At 49.1% G+C, this 27,342-nt stretch overlaps 1 protein-coding gene across 1 annotated transcript in view; it reads right to left on the bottom strand.

Moving 5' to 3' along the window:
- SLC24A3 (solute carrier family 24 member 3) overlaps positions 1 to 27,342 on the bottom strand; it is a gene marked incomplete at its 3' end in the record, with an annotated part of 445,609 nt that overhangs the window by 376,630 nt on the left and 41,637 nt on the right. The gene's annotated exons all lie outside the window — the stretch shown is intronic.

Here is a 27,342-nt window from a genome sequence, read left to right as displayed (position 1 = left end):
CAGGGTTCTATGGATCCCTGGCCACTTTCTGTCACTATCTCATCTTCCAGTGGCTATAAGCTAAGAGCAAGCTTTCTCCTGATGGCCCACTTCTGAGTTTCTGCCTTGTAGCCAGCCAGCCATGGACTGAACCTCTGACACCTTGAGCTCAATTAAGCCTTCCTTCTCTAAGTTGGTCTTGTCAGGTATTTGGGTCACAGTTACCTGAAAGCTAAAGAAAACAGTAGCCATTGACCAATTTCCATGGTATCAATACTCCCATTAGGGACAATTTCAAGCTACCAATATAATATCACTAGGAAGAGAATTGGAAGGAAAGAAGCACCATCAGCCCCCTTCCCCCATGTCAGTATGAGCTGGTTTTAGTCTACCAATATCTTCCCCTACCCGTATTTCTTTGAATCACCTCCCAAATAAAGAACAACGCATGTTCTCAGGATCTGCCTCTCAGGAATTACCCAAGCTAGGCCACCATTTCACTATGCCCAAAGTATAGGTCTTTGAGAGCCGCAGAGCGAGTTTTCAAAAGGCAAGAAGTGAAGCAAAAAATAAAGAGGCCACAGAACACGTTAGGGGTGAGGTCTTAGGTGTGCTCAGGTCTCTGGCTGAGATGACTGTGGGGATGAAAGTGCCAGAAGAAAGAAGAGACACCAGAAAGCATGTCTGAAGGAAGAAATAGTCCACTCTGTCTAGGGCATGTTGACTCTGAAATGCCTGAAGAGCATCCAAAGGGGAGCTCGCTGCCTGTGGGGAGAGACACCCCAGGAAAGACACCTCGGGCACAGAGAGCACCGAGAGGACCATAAACGGGGAAGAACACGAGCCCCGCGTCTGGGTGGGGTCTCTATACATTTCACGTGTGGATGGAGACCCCGTCCATACAAATGAGAAGGAAAGGAGGAAGAGAGCTTGAGGAATCCAACATTTCTCCAGGGACAAGGAGAGTTAAAGAATCCAGCAGAGGATAATAATGAGAAGGGAAAGAGTGGGGGTAATCGGTGTCGTGGAAGGAACAAAGAGAACTCAAGAAGGAGCGATCAATAGTTTGGATCATCATGAACAAATTCAAAAGGACCAAGGCAGAGAAACAACCATTTGAATTTGACATTTAGAGTAGTTGGGAAATGGAGGTGGCTCTTACTAAGCAACCTGGCACTAAAGGAGTAAGAGACATGAGGCCATGGCTACCTCCTGGATGTCAAGAATAGCTGTGGTCAGAAAATGGCTCTAAGACACGAGCCTAATTCATGGGCCTGATGACCACAAGGTGCACCAAGTCATGGAAATATGGTGTTCTGAAACGGTCAATAAGGAATTAAAGGCCATCATACGCTCTTCTCTATTTCTACAGTGATTGAGTTCCCCAATGATTTTACCTTCATTATTGAATTTGATCCTTATGAAACCACTCAGGAAAGAAAGGGGGAAGACATGAATTGTCTCTCCAACCGCCAATCGCTACTAGCTCGGTGCAGGTGCTCAGCAGGCACGAGTTGAAATCATCACTCCCAGTATACAGATGGATAAAAGGATCACATGAAAGTTTCTGGAAATTGCAATGCTTGTGGGCATCTCCTTATGCCCAAAGGACACAAGTAGTATCAGCATCTCATGGACTAAGGTCTTCCTCAATCAAACATAGTCTTCCTTTCTATTATAAAATTATCAAGATATATAATTATGACTTAAGCATATTGGCCAGGACAGTACTCCCATTTTTTTCTTTCATAGAAATGGATAGGATAGTATAATAAACAATAATTTTAGACTCTGAAATACAAAACCCTACAAAGTAACCACGTGTACTGCTTAGCCAATATTGTTAGAACAATACCAACGAGATAATTTAAAGTTAAACTAAGGCATTTGTGTGGTTTGGTTAATCCAAAAGGTTGATTTTTTTATGATTAAGGATGATAAAAAGAAGAGAAAATGTTTTCAAGAACTCATGAAGAAACAATAAGGTAGGGCTTCAAATTCTAATAAGCAGTCCCAAAATGTGAATATAACATCATATTCCCATAAATGCTCTAAGAGTCTGGGGAAAGGTACTTCTTTCAGTTCAGGCTGGGTTTCCTCAGAAGAAGCCTCTGATGGGAATATCTGAGTACCACTGGATAATATGGGAGGTGATCCTAGAAAGAACCCATAAGGAAAAAAAATAGGAAGACTGGAGGTATGTTTCTAGATAGCTTTTTCAATGAATAAAGAACACATGACCCTTCTGAAAGGTTCATGGGAGCCAGTGTAGATTCGCATCTCAGACACACAAGGGGATGAGGAACCTCGGACATTTTACCCAACTAGTCCTCATCTACCACTCATTGGAGGCTGTTCCCAGAGAAAATTAATTCTCCAGAATTTCCAACTCACCACACAGGTAGCCTAAAGTGAACTCTGATGCTCTGATGGATAGTGAGATGCAAGTTCTAGAAGTTGTACGGTGTCAATATACGCTGAAGAGGTCAGGACGAGGGACGTGGCACCATGCCATCTGCCAGCCAACTAGGTATCTGAGGAGAGTCATGCGGTGGCGGGGAGCTTGGCCATTCTACCATTCTCCTAAGCTGGGTCAGAGCAAAGCACCCTGGGCGCTGCAAGGCTGCTTCAGGAAGACCCTAAAGATCCACAAAGAAGCTAGAGTGTCCTTTCCAGTGACTTCCAACATCCTTTCTTAGGCCAAGTTTCCATGGTTCTGTAATTCTAAGAGAAAAGCTGATACCAATTAAGAGATGTAAAAAGTAAAGCCAGCGATTGTAGCAGAAAATGAGAGCAAATTTTTTTTAACATAGTAGTTCAATATCTTTAGGGATTGGAAACTATTAAGGCAGCACCTCTGGATTCCGAAACCTACAAACTTTTATCTCAACAAAAGGTATAGTTGACCACTGAGCACTGGTGTAATAATGCAGGGACCAGAGGTTACAAGAATAAGAATGATTTAAAAAAACATCAAATTACCTTCATTTCCTTCCCAGTGAGATCTAAGTGCAGGGACACTGCGCCCCGGTTCATTTGTCCCCACGGAGCTCCCCGTGAGGTGGGAAGAGGTGGTTGGCACTGGGGTCAACCGACCCTTAGGGCAAGGAAGTCAGAGCAGGAATGAGCTGCCCGGGACTAGAGCCAGCCGACCCATGGCCACGTCAACTGCCTGTCATGGTTCGCATGGCTTCCACTTACTGAGAATCTATTGTTTCGTCTCTGCAATAGTGCCACAGGGCAATGCTAGCTCTCTTTTTGCAAATAAGGAAATAGAAGCACTCAGAGGCACGACAGCTCGTCCCAGGTCACAAGTCACGGAAAGAAGTGGTAGCACAGGGACTTCCACTGCCCACTTCCTGGCAGATCCCGGATGGGATGCGATTCCTCCTGGCTGCACTGTACAGACAGCTGTCAGGGAGACTGATCCTGCAGCCCTGTGAACACTGTCTCACTAGACCTATGTCCCAGAGACCACTGGAATAAAAGTGAGGCGTGAGCACCAGCCTTTGAAAGCATCACTGACGAACGGGTAAGAGGGCTCTAAAGCTCCAGTCCACGTGGGGCTCTGCTCACCATATACTTCCCTGGGGCCGAGCTGGTCCCCTGGCCATGGTAGAGAAGGCTGTCTTCTTGTGTTTGGAGGGGAGGGCAGAGAGCGGGCAGTGGGGAAGCCTTGGAGGGTGCGGGCGGTGGAGAGGACCAGGAGGGCTGGCAGGCGTGACCTTTCCTCTGCTCTCTCCCTGTGCGCCTCCCTTGCATTTCCCTGCTATAGCAAAGAGGCTGCTTCGCAAAGCTACACTTGAGAAATGTCAACAAAAACACTTGGCCCCCATCCACTGCATTCTTGCCTCCTCCTCTGCCAGGCCCTGGACATCGCATGTTGGCCTAATTAGTCAGGGGGAGGGGTGAGCGCAGGGGGGAGACGAGGGGAGGCAGCAGGCTGCTATGCCACATGTCACTAGCAGCAGAGGCAGCCCGTGCGACCCTGGGCTCCAAGACAGGGGGAGAGCGAGCCCTGGGGATGAGGTGAGGTGCTGCCTGGAGGGGAATCCCATCTCACAATCCCACTCTCAAGCTGCAGTGCTCTGAGGAAGGAGAGAAAGTGGAGGCCGGGTGCCAAGTTTCCATTACAGGCTGTGCACTCACCCTCTTGTGCTCCAGGGAGCTCGCAGCCTCTCTGCTCCCCCGTCCCATCACTCTCTGTCTCTGTCTCCTCATGATTGGTGCATAGGGAGCCTAAAGATGTCTAACGCCAACAATAAATCACTTTGAGTGCCCCCGACAAATAGCCCCAGCTCACAGCCTTCACCCCAAGACTAACAACCCTCTCCTGTGTGCAGCCTTGTCCAGCCGTGCTTCCAGCCCTAACCAAATACTGGTCCCAGCCCCAGCATGGAGGCAGGGCTGCCTGCTCTCTGCTGAGGGGATTAACTCCTTCAGAGGAGGCAGGCAGGAGATGAGAGTATTTTATGTCCTTCACCTATGTGCCAAGAACCTTCCGGGTCAGATCACTGCACCCTCTTACAGGGGGTCACCCATTTTTCTGCTGCTGCTGATGGGGCTAAACAGCCACGCTGGGTCCCAAGCCTACATCTGACTTGCAGGTCCAGGGATTTGCTTCCCACCTACCCCAGGGCTCCAGAAGCAGCGTGATGAGATCAACAGGCTTCCCTTGAGAAGATATTCTCTCTCCCCTCCCCACAGACTGGAATACTGCCCTGCTTTTTGAAAACAGAGGAGAGAACCCCCAGTTTTCAATATGTGGAAAACCATGGCAATGATACCCTCCCCTTGAAAATGTAGAAATTGAGTCCTTGATTGCCCACTCCAGAAAGAAACTAATGTCATGAGAAACGGAGCAAATGGTGGCCACCACTGACTCCCCGGGCTGGCTCAGTGGTCCTCACCAAAGCTATAAATACCCTGCCCAGAAGTTTACACAGCTGCCTCCACTCCAGCACCCCAGGTCCTCCCCAGGGGTTGGAGGTCAGGTTTACACAAGCTGGCAGCCAGCGGACCGCCTTCTGCAGGCTTCAGCGAGCAGCGCCACTCTCCAAATGACCCCCTTCCCAGCCCCACTCCTGCAGTTCCGGGAGGGTGTGCCTGGAGATTCTCACCCTCAGCGGGTGAAAAGCAGGCACCGGAATCCAGGCTTTATACATGTGCATTTTTCACATGGGCATTTTTTTTTAGACAGGGAGGGTCTGGCCAAGCTGCCCCAGCTAGCCTCAGACTCGTAATCCTCCTGCCCCTGGCTCCAAACAAGCTATAGTGACAGTCGCACAACACTGTGTCTGTTTTCACAAGGATTTTTAGAACAGGAGTGTCATAGTTTGGGTTTGAAATGTCCCCCGAAAGGCACATGTGTTGGAAGCACATCCCCAGCACAGCAAAATTCAGAGACGAAATAACTAAGTCAGGGTTCAAATCTCATCTGTGAATAAAGCCACTGAAATATTAATCTTATGGATTTATTGGGTGGTACTTTTAGGCAGGTGGGTGTATTTGAAAGAGGTAGGTCTTTGAGGACATGGCCTTGGGGTTTGGCCATGGGGGTCGTATCTGTCCTGGGTCGCTTTCTCTTATGTTCTCTGCATTTTAGCTGCCAGAAAGCGAGCTGCTGCCCCCTGCCACAGCCATCCACCGTGGTGTCTGCTTTGAAGGTTGCCCACCATGAGCAGATCCCCGGAAACCACATGGCCACATAAACCTTCCCTTGTCTATGCTGTTCCTGTCAGGTATTTTGTTCAGGGAAATATAAAAGCTGGCTAAAAGCAAGAGCTTTTTTTTTTTTGCATTCAACTGTGGTCCTTGAGAAGGAGTACAAATCGTTAAAAGGTTGCACAGGAGCAGGACGTGGTGGCCCACGCTTGTCATCCCAGCATTCGGGAGGCTGATACAGGATGATCACGACTCGCGGACAGCCTCAGCTACTCTGTGCGGCCCTCTGCAACTCAGTGAGACCCTGTATCAAAATAAAGAATAAAAAACAGGGCCGGAGGTGTAGCTTGGAGGTAGAATTCCCCTGGGTTCCATCCCCAGTATTGGAAAAAAAAAAAAAAAAGTTGCCAAGGCACCAAAGAGAGCTCCCCAAGTGCACCAGATGAGGAAGAAGCCAGAGGCTAAATGGATGGTGCGCCGTTCCCCTCGGCTGCCTCAAAGCTTTCAGAAAGACAGAGGAAGAGCAATCAAGAGCAAACAGAACCCCAAGTGGAGAGAGTTGTGGACTCCACTTGAATTTCTCTCCTTCTGGCCCATAGATTCTCAAAGTTGGCAATACCACCCCAAGGGGTTGGGCGCTGGATTGATTACGGAGGGCAGGAGTAGCCTTGGTGCGATGGGGGGGCACTGAATAAGGGGCAAGGAGTCAGGGAGAGATAAGCTAATAAGTACAGGAATTCATGCTGTTCACACACTCCTGGTAGGCAAGGGGACTCTGAGGAGCCGGCAGGCTGGGTGGCATTTCCCCTCCACTGTCTAACTCGGCTAGAGCCATTGTAGGCAGCAACTTCACACGCGATCCCCACTTCTCCCCAGTATCTCCACTCCAAGAGGAAACACATGCCGGGGTTAAACTAAGTTGAAGAGCTTGGTCCCTCAAAGGGGACCTCCTTCTCTTTCAGAGAGGAGGAGAACAGGAGCCCCAGCCACCTATCCTGTTGAAGCAGGGCATTTCGTGACATGCTCCGTCCTCGGATCAAACTTCCTGGGGCCGATCAAGACCACAAGAGACCTCTGGGTTCACTGAGGTCTGAGCTGTGGCTCCTGGACCCTAACGGACAGCTCGCCTAGAATGGCAGATAAAGGGAGGCTGCAGAACCCACAAAGACCTGACACCACTGCTGAGCTGAAGACACGGGGAAAGCAGAGAAAAAGGAGGGCTAGGGGTTATGCAAGCTGCTGGGGCTCCCCTTTGAGATGGGCGGTACCCAGCCATGTCCCGCTCTGGGGAGACCGGCCCTACGTCCAGCGCCAATGCAAAGTCACCTCAATGCATATTCTGCCATGGATGTTGGGAAGATCAAGGCAGATTGGTTGTGAGATCAACCCAGAGATGGGCCTCCACACACATCGCTCCCACCCACAGCCACCACTACCACCACCCATCCCTGTTGCATGGGTAAGCCCTTCTTCCAAGCAAGCTTCCCAGGCCCTCCAGGAGGCCCCTCCCGGAAACCTGCCTGTCTTTATTCAAATACTCATTCCCATCCCTGCCCCCAGAGGGAAGGCATAGGGGAAGCCAGCCTCTGGCTCTATTCTCTCCATCCCTCCATCCCTCCATCCCTCTATCCCTCCATCCCTCCATCTCTCTATCCCTCTATCTCTCTATCCCTCCATCCCTCCATCTCTCTATCCCTCTATCTCTCTATCCCTCCATCCCTCCATCCCTCCATCTCTCTATCCCTCCATCCCTCCATCTCTCTATCCCTCTATCCCTCCATCCCTCCATCCCTCCATCCCTCCATCTCTCTATCCCTCCATGCCACCTAAAAGCTGGCCTGAAACTCAGCAGATGTGCCACCCCCATGCCATCCTCATTTTTTATTAGAGCCACTGCCTGGATGAGACTGGGGAGTGATCACCAACCCCAAAGGGAAGAGGACAGCATGCACATCCAGAGAAGATGCCAGGGCCTGCACCGCGTGCCTCCAGGGCCTGTCCCTTGAGTTGGGGATTAAGCTTAAATGACAGGCCCAGGAATTATAATGGGAAACCTGTGCTAGGACCTAGAACGCTTTCTGTGTTCCTGGAGCAGACTGTTCTCGTTACAACCTGCCACTCAGAGTGTGGTCCCTGGACCATCACAGCATGTTACTTGGGAGAGCTGGCGAGAAGTCCAGAGCCTGCGACTTTCATAAAGTGACTCCTACGTCCACTGATGCTGCAGAAGGAAGGATTTTCAGCCTTCCCAGCTCAGTCCTCCATGTTAATTATTCAGTCTCTAAAATCCAATATCAGAGTCTCCTCCAACATCTTTAGAGCCTAGCCTTTGCTGAGACCACGGGAGCCCTGCTTGAGGTGGGCTTCAGTGTCCACATGGGGTCTAACTACCCAGAGACACTTCCCCCCTTATCTGCCTCCACGGCTCCCTTTTGAAACTGCTTTGTAAGGCTTAGAGGGGAAAAAAATTCAAGTCCCAGCAGCCTGGTTCCCAAGCCTTCTCTTTCACAGTAGCCCCATCTTTCTTTATTGAGCGACCAACTAAAGCAAATGGGGTTGTTCTCACAGCCCACGCAGCTGAGCCCTGGCGTGCACCCTGCCCGAGCCTGCCTCCTCTTTGTGGACTGCAACACATCAGGATGCGAGCTCAGAGCTCAGCCTCGGCACCCCACCGGCTTCTCAGGCTCCCTCTCCTCTGCCCCTTGCTGCACTGGAAACTCCTCAGGAAAGTGTCTCCTGCCAGCTCCAGCTGTAGACCCCTTCTCCTCTCTATCCTCTCTACCTTCACACACACGCACGCAACACACACACACACACACACACACACACACACACACACACACTGTCTACGGGTTTCTTCTTGCACCAGATTGAATGTCTGTGTCCCCTCCAGGAGGCCTGTGCTGAAGTCCTAGCCCCCGGGTTGACGGTGTCAGGAGGTGGGATCTTTGGGAAGCACGGGTCTGGGGGATCATCGCTGAATCCCATGAATGGGATCACAATCCTGAGAAAGGGATTCCAGAGAGCTTTTCCGATCTCCTGATTGACCAGATCATCTATTTCAGATAGAACAGCCATTAAACCTCAATGCTAAACTTAACCTTAAAGTCAACAGACCTTCCTACATATGTTTCTCCAAGTATGGAAATAGCAACACTGGCAAACATGACTTTAAATATATTCAAACGTGTACTCAATAGTACTTGTAGATAATAACGTTTAAATTAAAATACTTAAATACTTTAATTTCACCAAAGCATTATAATTTAAATATTATTATTTAATTCTGTGAAAAAACAGGATGTTATTATTAAAATTATTTGTGGTACTAGGGAATGAACCCAGGGTCATTTCACCTGTGAGCTACACCCCAGCTCTATTTATTTATTTATTATTTATTTATTATTTTTACAGTACTTAAGATTGAACCCAGGGACATTCTACCTCCAAGCTATACCCCCAGCCCTATTGTTTATTCTTTATTTTAAAACGGGGTCTCACTAAGTTGCAGAGGGCCTCACTAAGTAGCTGAGTTAGGCCGCAAACTGTGATCCTCCTGTCTCAGCCTCCCACATACTGGGATTACAAGTGTGTGTCACCACGTCCAGTCATTTTTTTTTTTTTTGAGACAGGGGCTCATTACGTTATGAAGGGCCTTATTAAGTTGCTGAGGCTGGCTGTGAACCCAACATCCTCCTGTCTCTACCTCCCAAGAACTTGGGTTACAGGTGTGTGCACCACATCTGGCTTCAGAATGATATTCTTAAATAGCTAATTTCATATTTAATTCCTTCCTCTTAAATATATGTTTTATCGTATTAAAAACTGGGATGGATCTGGGGTTTATGAGCCTTGAAGCTTATGTGATATCAGGAGTCCTCGTTTTTGTTGTTGTTGGTTTTTTTTTTTTTTTTTTTTTTTTTTTAGATACTGGGGATAGAACCCAGGGGCATTCTACCTCCGAGCTACACCCCATCCTTTTTTTTTAAGTCTATTTATTTATTTATTTATTTATTTATTTATTTATTTATTTATTTTGGAAAACCTTCTACCTCCAGGCTACACTCCCAGACCTATTTTATATTTTTTTATTTGGAAACGGTCTCTTAAGCCAGCAAGACTGGCTTCGAACCTGCGCGATCCTCCTGTCTCTGCCTCCCGAGCACCGGGATTACAAGCATGTGCCATCACGCCCGGCTGTCTTTTTATTTTTTGAAACAGGGTCTTACTGAGTTGCAAAGGGCCTCGCTAAGTAGCTGAGGCTGTTCACGAACTGCGATCCTCCAGTCTCAGACTCCCAAATGCTGGGATTATAAGCATGCGCCACCATGCCCAACAGGATTTCTCTTTTAAATACAAAATTAAATACAAAATGAGGTACAAGACCTTGATATAAGGCATGATTATATATATTCATATGGCATATTATATTACAGTATTAATGCTAAGTTTTGTGTTACTAGGGATTGAACCCCCAGGGTTCCTGCTTCTGAAGTATACCCAGCCATTTTTCAATTTTTATTTTGAAATAGGCTTTCTCTAGGTTTCTGAGAGTCATGCTATGGTGCTGAGGCTGGCCTTGAACCTGTGATCTCCCTGTCTCAGCCTCCCAAGTACTGGGATTGCAGGTGTGCATCATTACGCCTGGCAGTAATTTCTAAATAAATATATGTTCCCCGGAACAGCCTGGTGCTCACAGCCTCAGACAACCCCTTGTACTCTGGAGAAACCATATGCGCCAGTCCAGATTTTGTATTATATCTGCTGTGTCTACCTTCTCTGTCCATGGGCCTATATTTTTCATATGTTTGACCCCATGCCAACCTGACAATTTTGAGAACCTTTGGTTCTCTTTAAAACAAACATGTTTGCTTCCCACTGGGTAGAATTGGAGCACACAGCATCACCTGGATCCTCAAAATCACTGCCATTTCCTATCATTTGGGCTTGGATAAACAGTCCAATTTGTACCCAAGTGCAAGCATCAAATCGTCTGCTATTCCTCTGAGGAAGCAGCATTATCCTGTTCCTGCCACGCAGAAGAGCGTGAGCCGAGCCACCCTTCAGCCTGGGCTGGGCTTAATTTCTCTCAACAAGTAAACACAGCAGGAGGAGTGAGGCCGAGGGGAGAGGAACGGCCATGTTGTCTCCCAACCCAACTGAACACCTTTCTTCAAAGGTGCTAGGAGCCAGACTCCCCACTGGGGGAAGAAAAGGAAGCAGGACCACAGGAAAGAGGGGCTTTGTGTGATGCAAACAGAGAAAGGACATGTTACCTGCTGACACAGAATAAAAACCTTGTCTCTGGACATCTGTTATGCTAACTACATGCTTACTACATGTATGTTTCTTGCCTCCTTCATTAGACTGTAAGCCTCCCAACTTTTTCTTATTGGCCCCTAATGTGCACAGAGCAGAGATTCAATAAATCTCATTAGCCAGGCCTGGTGGCTGGATAATAATTCTTACACACCTGTAATCTCAGTTTTTAGGAGGCTGAGACAGGAGGACTGTAGGTTCAAGGCCAGACTTGGCACCTTAGTAAGACTCTGTTTCAAAATTTTAAAAACCATAAAAAGGGCCAGGAGTATAGCTGAGACTCTAGGTTCAATCCCCAGTGTCACACACATACAAATAAATATTTTTTTTTGTACTAGGGGTGGATCCCAGGGGCTTTTCTACCTCTGGGCTATACTCCCAGACCTATTTTATATTTTATTTGGAAACAGGGTCTCACTAAGTTGCTGACGCTGGCTTCGAACCTGTGCGATCCTCCTGTTTCAGCCTCCCAAGCACAGGGATTACAAGCGCGCGCCACCATGCCCAGCTCAAATAAATAATTTATTACTAAACTAAAATGTTAACCACAGTAGGCGTGCGGTGCCTACCTACCCCACCGCATTCCCTTATAATCCTTTCTCCTTTCATCTGAATCAACTTCAGGGTTTCATCTGGGGAGCCTCTACCTCCACTCCCTGCCTTCCTGTTCTAGGAGGACACTCCATCCACCTGCACAGAGGATGAAAGCCATACTAAAGACCTGGCTCCTGCTCTGGTTTTCATGTTGCACGTCCCCCAAGGCTCATGTGTTAAAGGCTTGGACCCAGGCTGGCGCCACTAGGTCATGAAGTCTTTGGCAGTGGGGCCCGTGGGAGGTTGAGGTCATGGGGTGTCAGAGGAGCCTGTGGGATGCTGGTCTCTTTCTTGCCCTCCCTTTTGTGTTCCAGCTGCCATGAGGACAGCAGCACTGCTTCACCACGCACACCCAGAGTGATGCGCTGCCTCGCCATGGGCTCCAAGCAACGCAGCCAACCCATCGCGGACTGAAGCCTCCAAAACTATGGACCAAAATGAGCCTGTCCTCTTTACAAGTTGACTAGCTCAGTTATTTGTTATAGTAGTGGAAAACTGACTAATGTACCAAAGGAACACATCCCACTAGCCATGATGACTTGTTCTGAGTGGCTGTCAGGGAGCCAGGCCAATCACAGCAGAGTTCTCAGGAGAGAAACTCGCCTACTCTCTCCCAGAGGGGCTCGATCCAGGAGCAGGGAAAGTACAAAGGTTTAAGAGTTTAATAATGCAGGCAGCAGCGGGCATCGCGGCAACACCGCAGGTTGGCCCTTGAGTTTCTGAGGCCAGACTCATCATGCGCTTTGTAATTGCACGTGCGGCACTTTTCTCTGTGGGCTTAGGGTTGGCTTTTCTCTAAGAACAGCTGCAGGACTCCTAGCCAATCCACGATTCCACTTTTCTTAACCCCATCCAATGTAAAGTCCAGGAAAGAAGGAAACCCAGTGAAGCCTTCCCCTAGTCTTCCTCCCTTTAAAACTGTGCCCATCATGCGGTAATGCAAAGCAGACAACTCTTTTCTTTGCATAAATGTCTTTCATCTTGCCTTGAGCACAGAGCTGCCCAAGTGGCTTCAGTGAGTCACGGCTACACGGCTGTAAGAACACTGGCAAAGTGGGAGGGTTTAAGGTGGCTACAGGGGCATCAAGGGTTCAGGCACATGCTGCAAGTGGCAAAGGAGAAAATGCCCAGCCAGGCTGAGCCAGCTGATAGCTAGAGGAAAAGACCCTTTTGGTCCATCCTCGCTCTGGCAGCAGGAGGTCATGAAGGGGTGGCTTGGCCTCAACTCATGCCCAAAGGTGGCCCGCCATTATACTAACTCAGTTGGAAGGACCAGCAAATGACATCTCCCTGGCTAAATGGATTGGTTCATGGACAGTAGGCATGCCATTCGGGCCAGCGAGAGGTAAAGAGGGGCTTGGTGGCAGCAGGAAAGAAGGTCTCTCGCTCTTCAGAGCAGACTGCTGACACCGGGCACCATTCTCCTTCTGTGTGGAGAAGGGATGCCTGAAGCCACTATAGATACTTGGCCATGAGGGGGAAGCTGGCTTTAGGATGCTGAACATAAAGAAGAGAGGGAAAGGAGGGAAGAAAGTGGGCTCCTGATGCCGCACTGGTCCACGGGGCGCAGCAGCCGCAACGCCCTGGGACCATGGGGACATCTGCAGAGGGACCACCCACTCAGTTCAGCATTTCGAGTCACTTTCTGGTTTTCACAGCCTGAAGCACCACAGTGGATGGATCATATTAAACACTTGGTTAAAGAAGACATAGCACTGCTCATGACAAACATCACACGTGGGTTCACAGCACTGTTCTGCAACCTCTGACCTAGGCGTCCTCGCTACTGCACGAGCGTCTTGCCAGAAGCCGGCTCAGCACCCGTGTGAACTGTCGCGCTCTTGATAAAGACGGTGAGCACTCATCACAAAGTGTTCATTCCCCTTCACGGGGGCCCACTGGCCCCTCAAATCAAATCACGTTCCTCTGTAGAGTGAGGGAGAGCATTCCCACTGCAGGGAGGAGAGACCTACTGAGGGAGGTCGGGAAAGTATGGGGAGTCCCCAGAATAAACCCCATCTGAGAGGGCCGTATGCCTCCGCGAAGTGCGCTGGGCCCCGGGCAGCACTGGGAATGGCGTCATCTGATTTATGGGGCAGCTGGAGGCATGTGGGGAGCTCCAGGAGGGGCAGGGGCATCCCCAGTGCCCTGGGACGCCTGCTCACCAGGTCATGCCACCAGGCCCACCCCACTCCAACTTCCAATCAGAAGCATAGTGGCTCCGTGACTGGGCTCACCCGTCCTCTCTGGTGACAGCTCTGCTGCGGATGACAAACAGGAAGCCACTGAGTCAGCCGGGGCAGCGTGTCTGTCCACGCTGGGGGGGGGGGAGCTGACTCGAGAGGACAGTGCTCCGGCAGCCACGTCCTACACTGCAGAAGACGTCCCTTGGGCCTCCGGGAGGTCAGCGGCCTCGCAACTTCAATCTCATGGCCGAAACGAACCAGAAAATTCTCCTTTGTGACAGCAAGCCGAGCAGCCCCTTTCCTAGGCATGCACTGCTGGTGCGCCAACAACTCGTCGTTTCATCTCTGGCTCTTTGTGTTTGGCTCGGGTTTGCTTAACGTCACGGTGACCGTGGCTCTCCCCCCAGCACTATCGTAATGCAATGAGACACAGATCCAGCATCGGGTACCCTTTGTGACACTACATCCCGGGCACTGGGCATGAACATTCATGTCCGCCATCCTGGCTCTGCCCGCCTCCTGCCGCGCATGGTCTGGGATACTTTCATCGCATCTCAATTCCTCACTTAATATGACAATCAACGGCTTTGTGAGTTGGGTGCAGTTACGCATATCCCCCGAATGAGAAGGTAATAGCTAAGGACTTAGTCCAGCCACCTGCCGAGGTCACAGGTTACACGTCGAGTCTCTGCATTGGTCTGGTCAGCAGGGAGCAAGTATGGAGGCCAAGTCAAGGGACCACGTCCAGCTCAGGCATGGGGCAGAAGCAGCAGGGCCTGGCCCGCACCCTACCCACTCACCCTCCTGGGACCGGTCTTTGAGTTTTGCTCCCTAAAGCTCAGGATATCTGGAGACATAACTCAGTTTCACTAACACATCTTCCCCTCACGGTGCCCATCTGAGACATAGGGAGACAGGGCTCAATTTTTAAAAGTAATATTAAGCCTAAGACATGCTTCTAATCCCAGCTACTCAGAAGGATGAAGTAGGATCTTATTTACTTTTTAAATTTTATCGAGTTTTGCTGAGTTTCCCATGCTAGAAACTCAATAAAATTTAAAAAGTAAATAGGATCTCAAGATATAGTTCAGCGGTAGAACATTTGCCTAGAATGCAGCATGTGTGAGGTCCTGGGTTCCATCCCTAGCATGAGAGAGAGAGAGAGAGAGAGAGAGAGAGAGAGAGAGAGAGAGAGAGAGAGAGAAAGAAGAAGAAGAAGAAGAAGAAGGAGGAGGAGGAGGAGGAGGAGGAGGAGGAGGAGGAGGAGGAGGAGAGAGGAGAGAGGAGAGAGGAGAGGGGAAATAGAAGAGAGAGGAGAGAGAAGAGGAGAGAGGAGAGGAAGGGAAGGGAGGGAGGAGAGAGAGATTTTTACCATGGCAAAAAATAAAAAAGCTATCAACACAGCAAAATGTTAATGTTGGGTCTCAGCAGCAGGTATGTGAGAGTTCACTGCAAGAGACTTACAATGTTTCTGTATGGTTGAACATTTTCATATAAAGCATTGGGGGAAATAATGCCGTGAAGTCCTCAGTGGTACATTAATACGAATAGCACCCCTACCCCGTAGTATCTGAGAGTGATATCAGGAAAGGCCAAAGAAAAAGTGCCCTCCAGGTGTGATAGCAGCATCTTGGCGGGTTCCAACACAAGAAAGGGCCCTGCCGCTCGATGGCACTCTGCTCCCGACGCTGTGTCTTGGTGGCCTCTGGGTGACCTGGTGCCCGCACTGTGACCAGGCACAATGCAGTCATTCGCTACTCTTGAAGAGCATCTTCTGGCCTGGTGGTGTCGGGCAGGTGCAACAGCCCACTACAGAGTCAAACACGTGAGACCTTCACTCCCCACACACCTGCGGGGTAGAGGCCGGAGGTCCCACAGCCCCTCGGTCTCTCAAACTGCATACCTATTTCAGCTCCTCTTCCAGAAACACAGTCTGACTTATCTTCAGCAGAGGATATCTCCAATAGAAAAGATGCGGCCCTTGTCCTCCAGACCCATCTGGAGTGGGACATGGAGTACAAGCAATCCCAGACTTGTCTAGCAGACATCAGAGGAGCTTGGAGGACTCCCCTTGGTAGTCAAGCCGTATCAGCAAAGTGTCCTCTCCCGGGAAAGCCACGAACTAGATCAGCTCAGAGGCAAATTACCTCTCAACAGCTCGATCTGCAATCCCTCCTCAGGATAGCACTATTACCAGAAACCTACCTGAGTGCAATTTAATTGTGAAACAGAGCCTCTCCCTGCGCTAATGTTAAAATAGAAATCTTCTCGTGAAATGACTTATTCCTCCGGGGAATGATTATCAAAACAAGATGGGGGCTTCCATGCAATCGCTCCGTGTCCCACAGACCACTCCGGTTGGGTCTGGAAGGCAAGGGCCGTATCTTCTGCTTATTATCTCTGCACAAGCCCCGCACCTGCTGTCTCTTCTCTAGAGATGGCTGAAAACCTTGCGCTTGGTGGGAAAGCTATGGGAAAGTGAGCGCTCCTTCCTGTCTGCCTCTCTGTGTTAGTTTCCATTATCATCCCTCTGTGTGTCAAATTCTCCTTTAAAAAGACACCCAGGACCCAAAGACATTCTGCTTTGGCCACTCCCCTGGAAATGTGTTTAAAGTAGCTTTTCACAAAAAATCTCTCTCTTAACCATGCCTTTGCTCAAACTTTGACATGGGCGAGAAAAGCCCATAGAGCAGGAAGTCGCCATCCAGTCCCAGGTGCCAGCCTCTGGGAGCTTACACAGGGCCTCCCAAGTCTGTGAATGCTGGCACCTGTGGTTCCAATGAAAACCGGGACAATAAGAGGTAAAATAGTTTAGGATCCTCAACCCCACCAACCCCACCCTTATACCTCCTCGCTGGCTCCCCTGAGGTTTCTCCTCATCATCTGGGGACTCTTGTATCCCAATGACTCTGTATCCTGCACGTATTAAAAAAAAAAAAAAACATGCCACTTCACTTTCTGTGATTGGCTAATCTCACTTAATATTCTGCAGGTCCTTCCATTGGCTTGCAAATGATGTCATTTTATTTTTATTTGCTGAGTAGAATTCCATTGTGTGGATTTCCCATGATTTTGTAATCCATTCATCTGTTGATAGACACCTAGGTTGGCTCCACAGTTTGGCTACTGTGAACTGCGCTGCTATGAACATGGGTATGCATATGTTCCTTAGGCTCATTAATAGAAATACCACCCTAGACTCTGTGTATACATGTAAATACATACCATCATCAATCGGGGTACTCCATATTGGAAGGGGTATGGGGGACACCAAGAGCATGTGCACGGATGTCATTGTCAACATGATTTACATCATGATGTGAGACTATAATGTACCAATAAAAGCACAAAAGAAAGTATAATTTTGCCATGAAAAAATAGTTTAGGACCACTGTCACAAACAGGGAGCAGCCCGAGTGCAGGTACTGAAAAGTGCAGAGGTGGAGGAGGGCTCCTGGCCCCGAGCTCAGTGCGGCACCAGCCCCTCTCTGGGCAGCAGCTGGAAAGAACAGAGGGGAAAGATTCGTTCCCACCGTGGAAATACCAAGCACATTCAGGAGGTCAGTGGGAGTTTTAGTTCTGTTTTATTTTTATGGACACTCTCTGGATCTTGCTGAAGTCATGTGTCTGCAAAAGGATATAGCTTAGGCTTCAGAATTCCCCCAAAGCACCCACCAAGAACAACAAACAGAGCAGATATTTGAGAAAGAATCCCTACAGAAGGCCTCAAATACGAAGATGATGCCTGAGATCGGCTTTCCCCCTTCCTTGCAGGTGCAATTAAGGACCAAGGTTCGCATTCTGATGGTGAGCTTTTGGAAGAATAAAAGTCGGCCCCTGGTCTGCAGCTGGACCACGTAGGAGAGGAGAGAGCAGGCACGTGTGCACGGGGACTGGCTGCCTGTTCCATAAGCTCTGGAGAGGAGGATCAATTAAGCAAACGGTTGTTCAGCCTTAGGCTGTGAGTTTTTAAAATCAGCGGTTACAGATGGCTCCTGGGGACAAGAGAAAGTGACCGCCCAGCTCCCAGGCTCACCTCACATGATTCTGTGGCTCCTTCCAGGATTTCTCCTTAAAAAGTTATTTTTGAAAATGGTATAAAAAAAAGACCCAAATGACCTTCTTTTTCAAGTTGGGTTTTGGCCATAATACCAAATGAGTCATCAGAAGGCAAACCTGAGGATCTTTTCCTGGAAGAATATAATTTGGAGCTAGGATGGTCCTCGGAGAGGGTGCGGCGCGGCGGTCCAACAGAAACATTTCCCGAGCCATGCAAGCGATCCCAGAGTCTCTCGCAGACGTATTAAAGCAGTAATAGCAAACAGGTGACATCAGTTTCAGGACCTTCTTCTACTTAAGCCTGATATGGCCAAAATATTATTTCAACATACCATGATTACAAAAATTATCTTATCAGCTTGACTGAGGTCCAACTTGCACACTATAAAACTCACCCTTGTGAAAGTGGGCATCTGAAGGGGCTTCAAGATATTTTCAGAGCTGAATACCCTTCACCATCATTTCACATGAGAATATGCTCATTATGACAAAAATCCACTCTGTGCCCACTAGCAGTCACCCACCACGGCCCGTTGGCCCAGACTCAGGCTACCTACCACTAACCTGCTCCCACCTCTGTATACTTGCTGCTACTGGGTACGCCGCGTAACTGGAATCATACAACGTGTGGTTTGATGGCAAACAACTTATTTAACATTGTCAAGGTCAGTCCAGATTGTCAACACATCACTCCTTTTCATTGCTGGATATTATTCCATTGTGTGGATAAATAATTATGAGTGAACTATTTCATGTTTTTTTTAAAGCCTTCAAAGCCATTGTGTATTTTACTTTTATAGCACATCTCACCTAGACCATTTTCAGTTCAATTGCCATTTCAATTGCTCTACAGCCAAGGGGGCCCATGGCTCCAGTACTAGATGGCACAGTTCAAGTCTCTGTCTCTTTAGGAAACTAAACAAAAGCCCCAGAAGGACAACTACTTGCCCAGGTCGCGTGCCAGTCAGTGGCTACATGTGACATTGGGCCTTAGTTCCTGGGCCCATCCCATGAACAGCGACCCCTCCTTACCCACACAGAGAGATGGAAACCTATCTGGCTAAAAAGTCTGCCCATGGAAGGCCACTCTTATCCCTCTGCCACACCCTACAACTTGTTGGCCATCCTTATATTTGCAACAGGACACAGGACCAGGGGAAGACAGAGTAGAAACCCTGCCACGGTCACGCTAAAGCAAGCCCCACTCCATCCTATAGACAGCGGACTCCAACAGCAGCCACCGTGGACAGGCAGCCACAGTCGAACTGATGGGTCACTATGAATATGTCACTCAATCTCCCTGAGGCTCCTTCACAGAGGGACAATATATACATCTCCTGCTTTACAGGGTAGTCATGGAGATGAGCTGCAGACACACATGAGTAGGAGAAGCCTTTGTAGGGAGAGTCAATGAATTTCTATCGCCCATAAACAATACTGCCCCCCACGAAGCCCCATCCAGTCAATCAAAGGCATTTCCTGTTTCTGGGAAAGGGCAGGTGCATCCTTTCTCCTGTATGTAGCACAGGAATAATTAATAATAATGCTCTCTTACGTGGCAGGTACGATGTACCAGGTAGTCTTCTAAGCTGTTGACACACCACACCTGCCATTCACAACCACATGGACGAGGCATGATCATTATGGGCATTTTTTGGCAGGGTGGGAGGCAGTATATTGGGATTGAACCTAGGGGCATTCTACCTCCGAGCTACAGCCCCAGCCTTGTTTTTTTATTTTTTTTATTTTTAAATAGGGTCTCACAAAGTTGCAGAGGGCCTAAGATGCTGAGGCTGGTCTCAAACCTGTAATCTTCCTGTCTCAGCCTCCCAAGTACTAGGATTACAAGCGTGCACCACCACACCCAGCTAGCTAATTTTTTCAAACTTGGGGCTTCATGCCTGCTAGGCAAGCGCTGTATCACTGGGCTATATTCCTGGCCCATTATTTACATTTAAAGAGAGAAAACAGTTTGACACCGAGAAATTCAGCAACTTTCTCAAAGTGACAGCCAGCACAGGCAGTCTGACTCGGGGATTCATGTTCAGGACTACCAGCGCCACCCTGGAGGAGGAGCCGGGAGCATCTGGGGAGCACCATCCCTCCCTGTGAAGTCTCCTCGTCCTCCCTGGAACTCAAGGGCCAGACTGTGTGACCTCGGGACCTTGCCTCTCAGCTCCAAAGAACATTTGTGGCCACCTCTGACTACAGGCATGAGTCAGAAACACACACACACACACACACACACACTTCTGCTTATGAATTATTACTTGTCATCACGCTAGTTGTAGGAACCAAGATTTTCAGGATTTTTTTTTTTTTTAGTTGGAAGGAAAGTTGCTGCTGCTGAGTTTGTTTCTGAGGAATGACTATCTTTATAACCCTTAGATTCACCCTTCTGCACACCAAAGTGGTACTCTCCTTGGAAGTCTCGGCCCGAGACAGAAGCAGCCTGGTGGGTATGGGGAGGGGTTTTCCATACAGGTAAACTGTCTCTGCCCTGGTCTTTGATCACTGAAGATTAAGGGGGTACCGTGCACCTTTAAGGGCTCCTGGAGTAAGCACAGAGGTGGCCACATGCAGTTGTCACCTGAGGAGTAGATGGACCTCAGGCTGCCCAGGGAAGGTGACCGCAAGGGAGCACAGTGGGGTGGTACTGGCAAGAGGCCACCATCTCGCTGGAGATGGGAGGAGACATGTTTAGTGGGTCCATACAATGTTGTAAAAGTTCTCCAACTTCACATATGCGCGCGCGCGCGCGCGCGCACACACACACACACACACATACACACACACGTTTTCAGCTTGTCTCAAAAAGCCAGAGGACCTGGCAGCCTGGACCAAGGTCCATGCCATGAGGGCTTGGAGGGGAGGCTCTACCTGGTGCCGGGCAAGGAAAGCGCCCCGGCTCTTGCCACAGTCCCCACCCCTCCCTGTAGCCCCTCCCAGGCCCTCGGCCTGGAAGGGAGTATGCACACAGGTGGCCACAGAGAGACAGGGCGAGGCCAGCTGGCCCGGTGCTCTCCTGCTAGGCCACATGCACACCACACGTGGCGCGTGGTCAGCCCGTGGCCCTCCCTTCTCTGCCTTCAAGCCCCTGCTCTTCTGTGCCCTGGAACAGCAGATCTTGCCTTCCTCACACACAGTGTCTCGTTTCTCCACCTGTCCTGGAAGCTCTTGGAGTGGAGGAACATTCCATGAACTTCTCTTGGCTACTTTCCTGCCAGACGGGGTTGGGCAGCAGGTTCTCAGTGAGGGGGTCTGGCCCAAGAAGACCCCCCAGGGGGACTTGACACAGCTCCTTGATGGCCAAGCCTGTGCCATGGGCTCCAGGGGCTGCAGAACGTGATTCCTGTAGGCACAGGCTCACATGACTCAAAATTAAGAACCATAAAACTATATGGGAGAAATGAGTGCCCGGCCACATGGCACTTCCAAGGGCCGGGAGGTCCAGGGGATGTGGAGGCTGCTCAGAAGAGCTCAGGACCCGAGGGGAGCAGCAGGCAGTGCCAAGGTGGCGCCTGGCCAGGGACTCATTAGCATGGGCCACACATACCTTCATTAGACCCTGGGGTCCAGAACTACTGTGTGCCTCTCTCAAGTGAACACACCCCAGCAGTGACCGAGTCCTGCCATTAAGAGTGGCTGGCCGTCTACACTTGGCATGTCGGGTTGCTGACTGAAATCTCCAGAACTGGCCCCGAGGCCTGGGACACCCCAGTGAGTCCCGGGGCCCTCCTCCACCTACTCCTCTAGGAATGGGCGGATGAGCCAGGGCCCGTCCGTAGCTGATACCGTTCCATTGCAGCCTGGGGCAGGGGGCACGATGATCGGCTTTATTGCCTAGTCCTGCGGGAAGACGGAGCATCCAGGAATTGGTCCAACATGTTACCACATGATCGTGTGCCTCTCCAGGAGGCCAAGTCCCCGTTGCATAATTGTATAAATCTAAAGGCACACATGGCTTCTTGGCTGCAAAATCAAGTGCTACTTTGGTGTACATCTTTAGGATGTAGCATAAAGAGGTTACTGAGCCGGGCGTGGTGGCCCACACTTGTAATCCCAGCATTCGGGAGGCTGAGACAGAGGATCGCGGTTCGCAGACAGCCTCAGCTACTTAGTGAGGCCCTCTGCAACTCAGTGAGACCCTGTTTCAAAATAAAGAATAAAAAGTAGGGCTGGGGGTGCAGCTCGGAGGTAAAATGCCCCTGGGTTCAATACCCCATACTGCAAAAATAAAAAATAAATAAAAATAAAGAGGTTACTGGCACATTGACCCTAAGTCAAGGCTGGCCCTTTTCCTGTGTTGTATGCTCTGCTGAGGAGTGCACAGGAGTTTATCAAGGGAGCCCCATAGCGTGTCTCTGAATAGATCCAGGAGCTGTTACCTGCCTACTGTACACCATCCAGTGAGACAATCATATGCAAATGAATCCAAGACAACTCCAGGGAAACTATCAGGGGTTTCTGGGAAAATGTGCCTGCCCCCTTCCCTTTCCAACTGTAGACACTTTATTTAAAAGCTAAAGAAGAAAGAGGTAGGAAAAGAACAGAGAACCGCTTTGAGTATCCGCTTTTTGGAAAAGATGAAACCGAACCCTCTGTCAGCGAGCTGATTTCAACAGATGACAGCGATGATTAAAATCAGCTGTCTGGGTTAATTAGCGCCTACTACCGCAGCGAGCCTTACCCTGTCACCACGCTGGCTTTGACTTCTTGCTCCAAGCTTTGGTGGTAAAGATTCTGCTACCAGTAACTGCTGGGGTCTCCCCACCACTGAGGGTCTTTTCAGTACAGAGGTCATCTCAGTCCATCCTGCCTCCTATATGCCCTATCTGCTTGGCTCCGTTTCAAAGCTACTTATTTTGGCCCCAAATATCCCTTTAGTCTTCAATCCATGGTCGACTAGGGTAACATTTGCTCAGGCTGACATGGCCCTCTGTCCGAGGAACGGTGCTCACCCGGGACGGTTGTAAAAGATAACGAGTAATTTATTAGGAGTTACACATGGCACTCTTTGTTGTCTTTGATGGAATCAACCACGACCATAAATTTCGAATCCGCGCCACTGGGTTGCAACCGCTGAAAATATAACCTAGCCACAGAAGAAAGCTGCTTGGGTATGTATGTCCGTGGCAGGAGGCAGGCAGCCCATTCAGAGTCTATGCGACCTTCTGAAAACCAAGGAGGCTGGACTTGCCTTAGCTCTCTCCCCAGCATCTGGGAACATTTCCCCCCCCAGAGTCACTAGAGAGGACGGATGCTGGAGAAGCCCCTGTGCGCACCCGTGACTCCCCAGCCCCAGCGTCTAGGCATGTGCAACTGAGAAGTAGAAACAATTTAATCTAGGGCAGGGGAGGGCCATAGGCAGCCCTCAACCCACAGGGAACCGGACTTGGCGGAGTCCTTATCCCAGGACAGAGTGATTCTGAGACCCTCTGTGCTGTCTCCAGAGGCCCTGCCTCGGGTGAGCCCCGGTTGTCCACTGCCCAATTCTGCTGAGTCGTCTGCCTTTCGGCCCCCTCTCCCCGCCTAGCCTCCCTGACCCCGTTCCGTTTGCCTCCTGAGTCACCTCTTCATACCCAAGAACTTGTCTGAGTGTCTGCTTTTAGGGAAACCCAAGCCAAGACTCTGGCTAAACAAACAGGGTGGAAATTTGTAAGTTGTTTGTTTTCCCTGCCTGTGGCTTATTCCACAGGGAACACGCAGCTCTCTCTCCTATGACCCCCTAATAGAGAAACCGTGGGCATCAGGAAATGGCAGGCAGAGAAAGGGGCCTCTCTGAGCAGGCAGCAGCAAGTGGCTAAACTGGCCTGAAAGCTGCCCTCAAGCAGCTACATCAAGGGCCCCCTAGGCTGCCCGCCCCTGAAATCGCTCTGCTCGCCTTATCTTTCATTTACGGAGGGAGATGGAGTTTCTATTCTGAGCATCATTCAACATCCACTCGGGCAGCAGCACGTGATGAGGCAGGGATATTAAGTAGACTATCGTCTAGCAATGACTGTAACGAGACCAGGATGGAAGCATAGTGGTCGTCTAGCAATGTCTGTAATGAGACCAGGACAGAAGAGTAGTGGTCAGCGTGCCGTTTGTGTACAGTCATTTCTGTACAAAAATGTAAGACCCTGGGGTCTTAATTTTCTTTGTCTAAGCCTTGGTTTCCTCAACTATATAAATGCAGAGTGATATACAGTCATTCAGGTTCCTAACTTACCAGGCTGTGGGGAGGAGGACGTACAACGGTATCTGAAAGTTCCTGGCACACATACTCCTAGTGTGGTACATGTTTGGTTACCTTCACACTGAAAGCCAGAGCTCTTTTTTTTTAAAAAAAAAAAAAAGTGTTTTGGATTTCTTAAGCAAATACACTATTTTCCCAAACGACTTAATGTATTTTACGGCAAAGAACTGCAAAAGATTTTTTTTTTAATTTAAGGCTGTAAGATCATGAACCTCTCCCTCTGGCCACACCTCTCTTCTGGTTGAAGTCATTTTTTTTCCCCAGTGGAATTTAACCCTTCAGGCAGAGACATCTGATTCTAAGTAAACTCTAACACACCCTGTAGAATATACTAGCCATTATTCCCAGGTTAATTAGAAACACTAAAGAAAGAAGATGCTGAACAAGGGGGTTGGTTTTGATGAACTATGCTTTGAATAATTAACCGGGAGCTCTGCAAGCTTGATCTATTGGTTGATAGTTCTACTTAGAGGAGGAACTGCCCCACTTGGCTGGCTAGGACGGGCCCCGTCTCCCAATCTGCAGGACTTGATGGTCCCGATAGCAGGCATATCCCAGCCATCAAGACACTGGAAACTTGTACAAGTGAGGGGTATCTTCAAAACCTTGTGCAAATGGTACAAGCAGTGGTTTGGAAAATATGCTGGGAACTTAGCTTCCAAAAACCAAAAATGAGAGCAATTTCAGGCGCTTTCGGTTGCCAGCAAACATGCCAGAGTTCAGAGCCGAGCCCAGCCCAGAACAGACACTAAGCACATGGCTGTGAACTGGCTAATGATCACGGGTCCCTACACACAGCCCCATATGCCCCCCACACACACATGCACACACACACCTGGAGGGCCCGCAGCGGGCAGCTGAGGGGTGCAATTAGGAGCGGGTCATTTCAGATCAGATGAAGGATGAGAGACGACGACTCCAGAGGCAGAGGCCCGAGCCACCTTCTAACGCACGCTGAGCACACGCGGTCCTCACTCGGCATGGGTTCTGTAGGTGCCACCCTCAGCGGCTACGGTTTAGTCAGATAACACCGGTGCCCAGCATCACGGTTCAAGTCCACTCGCACTGTCTACTGACTGATGCGTGGTTCACAAGTCACCATGCAGAACACTTGTGTCCCACGCTCAACGGCCGACGCATCGAAGTCCATCACGATGGGTCACTGTTGACCAGCTACTCATCCACAAAGAAGACAGAAATAATCAAGTTGCGTCTCCTCTGTCTCCCAGGGAACAAAGCCATGTGACATTTTATTTATTTATTTGTTTGTTTTGTGGTACTGGGGGTGAAACCCAGGGGCATTCTACCTCCGAGCAACACCCGCAGCCCTATTTTTTGTATGCTACTTTGAAACAGGGTCTCACTGAGTTGCAAAGAGCCTCACTAAGTAGCTGTGCCTGCCTGCGAACCGCAGTCCTCCTGTCTCAGCCTCCCGGATGCCAAGACTACAAGCGTGCGCCACCACGCCCGGCTCCCATGTGACGTTTTATAAGAAGGGAAATCTGACAAAGTAGGCCAACGAGATGGCAGTGAGGCAGAGGAATGCGGGATGGCACCAACCGGGGAAGGACGGGAGCAGGTGCCTCGGGAGGAGGGCCGCCGGGGACGCTCATGGGACCCTGGTCGGGATTCTCTAGGTGTTTGGCCACACGAACTGGTGAAGACAAACTTACCCGCAGCGATGGAGAAAGGAGTTACAAAGAAAGAGAATGACGCCCCAGAGGAAGTCCTGGAGATACTTCAGGATCCTGGACGCACAGATGATAAAGAAACCAAGGAAATCGGCACTAGCCCACACACTGAGAAGGGTGTGTGTTCCGTGTTATAAGCACTGCTGGAAATACCTGGAATTTTTTTTTGTTGTTGTTTCTTGTTTAATTAAGAAATAAAACACTTGATTCTTGATTTTGTGTATATATATGGTACTGGAGATTAAACTCAGGGGATTTAACTCTGAGCTGTACCCCAACCCTCTTTTATTTTGAAGCAGGGCCTCACCAAGCTGCTGAGGGTCTGGCTAAGTTACTGAGGTTAGCCTCAAACCTGCAATCCTCCTGTCTCAGCCTTCCAAGTACTGAGATTACAGGCATGTGCCACCAGGCCTGGCCAGAATCTCAATACTTCTAGTGTTATAAATTAAGTATACTATTAGTTTTACTATTTGCCATATCGCCATATACTTATAACCAACTAAGACAGTTTTTAATGATTGGGAAACACCCCCTAAAATTCACAAAAGCCACCATAACTTTTGTTACAGATATTAACATCATTTTGCATGGTTTCAACTTTCATGGTCCATTTTTAGGATCCTGTACGGCCACTCTGTGACGAAAGGGGTGCTGGGCACACAGAATTAATCCTCTCTAGAAGTAGAAGCCCACAACGAAGACAAATAAAACTTTGCTGAGAAGTCGGTTCTGATTTCTGGCTCCAATAAATAAGTAAAATGCCAACAATGTGGTCAATTTTTTCCAATCTTTTTTCTCTTCAATTTCTGGGACTCTTCCACACTCTGGAACAGAAATTAACTAGCAAATAAGAAACTAAAGCATCCAGGGTAGTTGTATGGAGCTTTTCAAGGTGTCAGGCTGTCCTCGGAAGAATGGTTCCCCCACTGTGCTCAACCACAAGGGTACACTTTACCGTCCCTCTTTACAAGGGAGGAAACCAGGACCGAGAGAAACGGAGGTGCTGCCTTCAAACCACACCTAGGAAGCAGACAGCCTGGAACAGAAATAAGATGTCTACAATCGCAAGCCCCAAAGGTAACATGAACTTGACCAGTGTTCACATTTTAAATTTTTTTTCTGAAGGAAACTGTCATAACTTTAATTATGCCGACATAGCAAAACTATTATCTGTGGAACTTAAAGTCATTGAAGACACACTCCCGTTCTTTTGTGCTGAATATTCAAAGCCTGGCGGGCATTTCGCATGTACGGCGATGCGTCTCAGCCCCACAGCCCAAGCACTCCATCGACTGCATGTGACCGCTGGCGACGTCCCACACAGCGCTGGGAACCGTCCTCTGCCAGGAAGGAGCATTGCAGTGGCCACGAGCCTCATATTTTTAGCCACAAAATTATTACCTCAGGATTATACCCTTCCCTCCTAAAGAGTGTTCTGAGAAAGCCATAGATCACTAGAAAGTGCTGAAATGTGAAGACATTGCAAAAATTGGATTTAGATCTTTTTTTCTCCTTAATTTTTTGTTAGTCATAAAAATATTCATCAAAGGAACTGAGGAAAATATTTTGGCAAGGGTGGATAAGAGTTTGGGCCTAGGCTGTACCTAAA

This window comes from Muscardinus avellanarius (genome assembly GCF_963383645.1).
Source record: "Muscardinus avellanarius genome assembly, chromosome: 19".
In the NCBI taxonomy this organism is placed as follows: domain Eukaryota; kingdom Metazoa; phylum Chordata; class Mammalia; order Rodentia; family Gliridae; genus Muscardinus; species Muscardinus avellanarius.
The sequence above is the reverse complement of the archived record's forward strand: the minus strand, read 5'-3'. Positions and strand labels throughout refer to the sequence as shown.